Source organism: Crocuta crocuta, unplaced genomic scaffold (genome assembly GCF_008692635.1).
Source record: "Crocuta crocuta isolate KB4526 unplaced genomic scaffold, BGI_CrCroc_1.0 scaffold21, whole genome shotgun sequence".
NCBI lineage: Eukaryota > Metazoa > Chordata > Mammalia > Carnivora > Hyaenidae > Crocuta > Crocuta crocuta.
Window position 1 is genome coordinate 2,522,683 of NW_027527938.1, and position 6,542 is coordinate 2,529,224.

Sequence of the window (6,542 nt, forward strand, 5' to 3'; positions counted from 1 at the left end):
GAGTCTGATGCAGGGCTTGAACCCACAAACTGTGAGATCATGACCTGAGCCGAAGTCGGCCGCTTAACCAGCTGAGCCACCTAGGTGCCCCTGAGGCAATAGTGTTCTATCAGATTTGTGAACTTGTATTATCTAGTTCCTTCCCCTGGTTTGGGAAGTTCTCAGCTATCATTTCTCTAAATACACTCTCTGTTCCCTTCTAATGGATACACCCACTAATATTATGTTAACTCTGCTAAGGAAGTCTGAAAATTCTTGTAGGATTTCTTAGATGCATCTCCCCTTCTCCATGAAATTTCTGTATTTCCATCCTCAAGCTCACTTATTCCCTTACATTCTAATATACATTCTAACATATTCTTTCTTTTCACTTACTGAGTACTTCAACTTCAAAATTTGTTTGGTTCCTTTTTTTAAATTTCAATCTCTTTGGTAAAGTACTCCTTCTATTCATTAATTTTACTCCTGAGATCATTGGATTGCCTTTCTGAGTTTTCTTGTATCTCAGAGTTTCTTCATAACAGCTATTTTATTTTTATTTATTTATTTTTTTATTGATTCTTTATTTTTGAAAGAGAGAGAGTGTGTGTGTGTATGAACAGGGAAGGGGCAGAGAGAGAGGGAGACAGAGAATCCATAGCAGGCTCCAAGCTCTGAGCTATCAGCACGGAGCCCCATGTAGGCCTCAACCCAGGAGCAGTGAGCTCATGACCTCAGCCAAAGTCGGCACTTAATGGACTGAGCCACCCAGGTGCCCCCTAACAGCTATTTTAAGTTCTTTATCAGTTAGAACACAATATTCTGTGTCTGTAGATTCAGTTGCTAGAAGATTCTAATTTTTGTGTGTGATACTGTTACCGTTATTTTCCATGCTATTAAATGAAAAGTGTCTCAGTCGTCACTTTTGAAGTAGCATGTATCTTTCTTATTTAGCAAGGTTTTGATAATTTTGACTCGGTACAACTAGTTGGTAGTTAGGAGCTTTCCTTTTATTTCCCAGGAGGTGGCGATATAGCACAATTTTTTGGTTTCTCCTACCAGCGCTGACTCACCATTGAGGTTGGGAACAAGTACATTAAAAACAAAAACCAAAATAAGCAAACTAAAACCCTGCTGGATCGAAATTCTTTTTAAAGGCAGGAGCAGATTGGGCGGTGAGATTGACACCTGTGGCTTTGGGTGTACCCAAGACCAGTAGAGAGATCCTCGAGTGGAGGGCGGGTGGGCTGTGTCCCTGAGTTTTTCAGGCAGTCCTTTTGCCAGAATCCTAGGTCAGACAGCAAGAACGTATCCACTCAGTTCTCTTTATGTTCCTGTTTTTCCTTTCCTTTCTCTCCTCACCACAAGTGTGATTTCTCCTCAGAAGGAGCAACACGTCCCTCCCGCTGCAGAACTAGTGGCCACGTGGACTCCCACTTTGACTCTCCAGCTCTTCTGCCATAAAGGTGATGCTGACTCATTGCCTCTGCCAACATCGCAGCCCGCTGCCTCTTGGACCAGCACACCTTCATTGTGACTCCCTTGGCCCCAGTCTCCTCCGAGGTCCATTGCACTCTCTTTTAAGTGCACAGATGGATGGATATCTCTGGAGTCCTGGTGTGCTGTGCAGAGATGAGATTAGGGCGGGGAAGTTGGGTTTTGGGTTTTGGTTGTTTTGGTTATAGATAACTGATTAGTTGTAAATGGAAAGAGAAAGGATAAAAAGGATGACTCACATGCCATGATACTGACTTCATTCTCCAACACAATTATGATTCTTTCCGTTCTTGGGAAAACAGACAGTAAGCAGCCTTCAAAATAATATTAACTATGAAAAAATAAACCTAAAACTAAATACAGTAAAACTGTGGTTTGTGACCATAATTCATTCTGGAAACATGCTTGTAATCCAAAGCACTTGTATATCAAAGTGAACTTCCCCATAAGAAATAATAGGAACTCAGATGATTCATTCTACAACCCCAAAATATGCACATAAAAATGATCATATTATAATATAATACACAACAATAAAGAAAATACAAAACATTTTTAAAAAGAAACAAATTAACCTGCACTTACCTTTGAAAACCTTCGCCACTGGTGTGAGGGAGACAAGAGATAGGAGGGTTATTGTGTAGGACGACTTTCACTGTCATTAAAGGAATCACTTCTATCTATTGGCTCAATGGAATCTTTTTCTTTCCATGCAACTTTAACCAGGAACCTATCCAATAACACTTTCTCTTGCTTCCTTTTGAGGGTTTCGCAGAAATGTGACATTGCATTGACGATTGCCCACAGTCCCGCAGTCTGAGAGAGAGAGAAAGAGAGAACCACTGGTCCAGTTGTGATTTTTGTGACATTTGGCATCAGGCACTACTCATATTGCTAGACAATGCCCGCTTATCAAGTTAAAATATATTGGAAATGTTTGCACGTCTTGTAGAATACTCGTGAAACAAATTACTTGCAATCCAAGGTTTTAGTGTATATAATAAGAATCCCTTTGTTAGTGGATTGTTCAAGATTCTCAGATAGGTCTCATTTGGCCATACAACCTCTATGTTTATCATCTAGATTTCTTATTTGTTTCATCGTTAAAAATTACTCTTTTAAAAAAATGTTTATTTTTGAGAGAGAGAATGAGTGGGGAAAGGGCAGGCAGAGAGGGGAACAGAGAATCCCGAGCTGGCTCTGCACTGACAGCAGCGATCCAAGTGTGGGGCTCAAACTCACGAACTTTGAGATCATCACATGAACCGAAGTTGGATGCTCAACCAGCTGAGCCACCCAGGCACCCCAAGAATTATATGTTGCTTCAAAACTGGACTTTCAAAAGTTACATACCAATGGATTTTGAAGAGTAAATAATTACCAACATTGAAAATGTTGATAGCTAACAAGAAAATTTCTCATATCACTTACTAGGTTGCAAAGTATGTTATATGGGACATTAATACTGTAGAGTTAATCTAAATAAAATAAAAACACTGGGGCACCTGGGTTACTCAGTCGGTTAAACATCTGATTTCAGCTCAGGTCATGATCTCATAGTTCATGAGTTCAAGCCCTGCATAGGGCTCTGTGCAGACAGCTCAGAGCCTGGAGCCTGCTTCAGATTCTGTGTCTCCCTCTCTCTCTGCCCCTCCCCTGCTCTGTCTCTCTCTCTCTCTCTCTCTGTGTGTCTCTCTCTCAAAAGATTTAATAAACAATAAAAACATTAAAAATAAATACATAAAATGAAAATATACAATGAGATCACAAGCAAAATTCTGTCAGAGGAGTAGAAATAATTAACAGGAGAGAGTAAATCAATTTTAAAAAACAACTAATGAAATTCAGACATAACAACATTAGACATTAAGCAACCAACTGGTTCCACATGTAGAAAGTAACAGTAGCTAGAACAGTATATAAAACTGTAGAGCAAAAATCATTCTCTAGTTTTTCTTGAACTTTGTGCAAAACAATGCAGAACTCTTTCTGTATTATTGAAAATTTTAATTCTTTAGTGTCTGCCCAAAATTAATGAACGATGATTTTCAGTGTGCCTTTGCTTTAAATTCATCTAACATAGAACATTTGAGCCTAAACATTGAACAAGTATATTCTGAAAATAATTGCTGGACTTTTATTTCAAGAACCAGAATGGCCACTAGATTGTTTCTCTGAATGCTCTACTGGATAACAATGGAGAGAATGGGAAGACCTGTGCTTGGCAGAAGCCCACTGTATGTTGACATGAGATGCAAGGCTGGTACCAGCATTGGACTAAACACCATGCAATTCTCTACATATGCAAAATAGAAAGTCTATTTCTAGAGATTGCTAAGGAGTCTATGTCCGGGATTGCTAAACTTCTCATAGATTCCCCCTCATTAAAGGGAGATAACTGGAAATGTGGAGTTCCTACAGTTCCTGTATTTTGATATTTCACACATTTTTCTTATTTTTTCTCTGTATTAGTGAATGAGTCATCTCATTAAGGTCTATAGCAGACTGAGCCAGCAATTGTATTAAGCATTTTACTGCTTCTGTGTGACTGGAAAGTGTATTATTCAGAAACACTGAGATACCTTATTTCATGTGCTTTAATTTATTCTATAGACATATATGTATGTATATATAATGTGTATATACACATACATAATGTGTGTATATGTATATATAATGTGTATACATACATATACAGACACACACACATCTTCTGGATGGACATTTAACTCTGTTGACAATTTCCCTTTTTCAAGATGTCTTTTCTATTTCATTCTACTCTAAACCTCTAGATAACTGACTTCCAACTGAGAAGCTTTGTCTCTCAGAGGACGTTTGGTGATATCTAGAGATATGTTTGCTTCTTCAAATGAGTGAGGGAGGAATGCTACTAGGACCTAGTGGATAGAGCTCAGGAATGCTACTAAACATCCTGCAATGACCAGAACAACACCTACAACAAAGAATTCTCTGGCCTAGAGGACAATGATACAAAAGCTTAAAACCCCTGATGTAGAAAAATAAGAGTAGAAGCTGAAATGGGAAAACTGGAGTAAGTAGAGATTGTAAAGTGTTTTGTGTAATAGAATCTGTTGGCCTAACAAATAGTCATTCGCATTTCCTATCTACTAACTGGTCCCAATATTCAGGGCAGTCAAATTGTTCATCCCACAGAATAAATTCTAAATAGTCTAAACTAATCATGGGGTCCATTCTTCTTTGCTGGTTACTGGCTTAAAAGAGGAAGTGGAACTTTTCTGATCAAGGATGTCTGGTGGAGACTTCTGGGAAGGCAGGAATTGTCATTCCATGAAAGGAGAGAAATCCACAAAGTGAAAATACTTTTTTGTTCCTTTCTTTTCTTCTGGACTTGGGTTCTGTTATGAGATGCCATGATACCTGAAGCTACATCAGCTATCCGATATCTATGAAGGGCAAGCCTCAGATGTAATACTCAGAAGATTCTTCAGGGAAAAGATCCTGTGTCCTTAACATTCAACCACAGAACCAACTCTAGGACCACTTATTAACAAAATATGACTAAGTAAAAACATATGAGGTGGTGATATTCAACTACAGCTGGATGGCTGTAATATCTCTGCTGATAATAAAAATATATGCACAGCTTAAGAGCCAGGAATCCCATATACAGATATATATATATATATATATATACACACACATATATATTCGACATAAGTGTACTCTTGAGGATTAAAAGACATGTGTATAAATATGTAAATATTATTGTTAGTAGCCACAAACTGGGAACAACCCAATATCCATCAAGCACTGAGTGGATAAACAAATTGTACAATAGTCATGGAATGACATATTCTATACAACTAAATGAACAAACTCTACTACATGCCTGAAAGTGAATAGAACTTGTAGATATTATATTGAAGAATAAAAACCAGAGACAAACAAACAAAATATAATTAAGAGTTTAAATGAGGTGTAATGGAAGGTAAAGTGACTACCCAGAGAGCCTTCTGGGAAGCCTCAGAAGAAATGTGTCTTGGCTGGGCAGGATACGGTGAAGGAACCGTTGTGACTGGGTTAAAGTGAGCAGAGGAAAATATAATAGGTGATATGAGGGGAATGGTACTATAGGGCTAAATCATCCATAGGAGATATGTTTACATTATCTATCCAGTATGGCCTAAATACAAGCCTAAATATGAGCCTAAGATGTGATTGTTTTATGAAGAAAGAAAAATGAAAGTTAGTGCTTTGAACAAAGAGAGAGAGAGACATGAAGAATTATACCGATTAACGGATAGTGCTATAAAAAATAGTTTTTCTCTGAATTCTTCAATGAGGACCAAATATTAAAAAACAAACAAAAAAAAAAATAGCAAGTACCAAAAAAAAAAAAAAATGAAAAACTTGTCATTCCTTATAAGAGGAATGATACCTTGGCAGAATCATTGGTATATGTGAGGTTCTATGCCTCTTCTTTTATGCTCTCTTTCTCTCCATCCTTTTGCTTTTTGAGATGTGATGTATAACTCATTCATATGGTTATTGTTGTATGCACCTTCTTCTACTGAAATGTAACCTGCATGAGTGTTAGCATTTTGTGTTATTAACCACTGGTTTCCAATGCTTAAAACAGTATTTGGCACATAGTAGGCCATCTAAAATCTTACTTGAAAGATAAAATTGTGCTCCAAAGTCAACTCTTGAATACTGTTTTAGGTATTTTTAATATCAGAATGCATATGTCCACTTCAAGAAAAACAATCAATGGTTGTGCTCTTGGATATAACACATTTGTATGTATTAAATGTAGCCTATTGACCTTCATACTTTAATTGTTCCCTAGTATACTGTCTCTCTTGAGAATTTTGATTTTGATTATTTTTCATTAACAGGATTTCTCATGTAATATTTGGAAGGCTGCCGACCATGAGAAAACATTATCCTTCAGTAACACTTACCAACATGAACAGGAAGGTATGTAACCAGGAATGGTATGTAATTTCCTTTTTTAAAAAAAATTTTTAATGTTTTATTTATTTCTGAGAGAGACAGCGTGGGCAGGGGAGGATCAGAGAGAA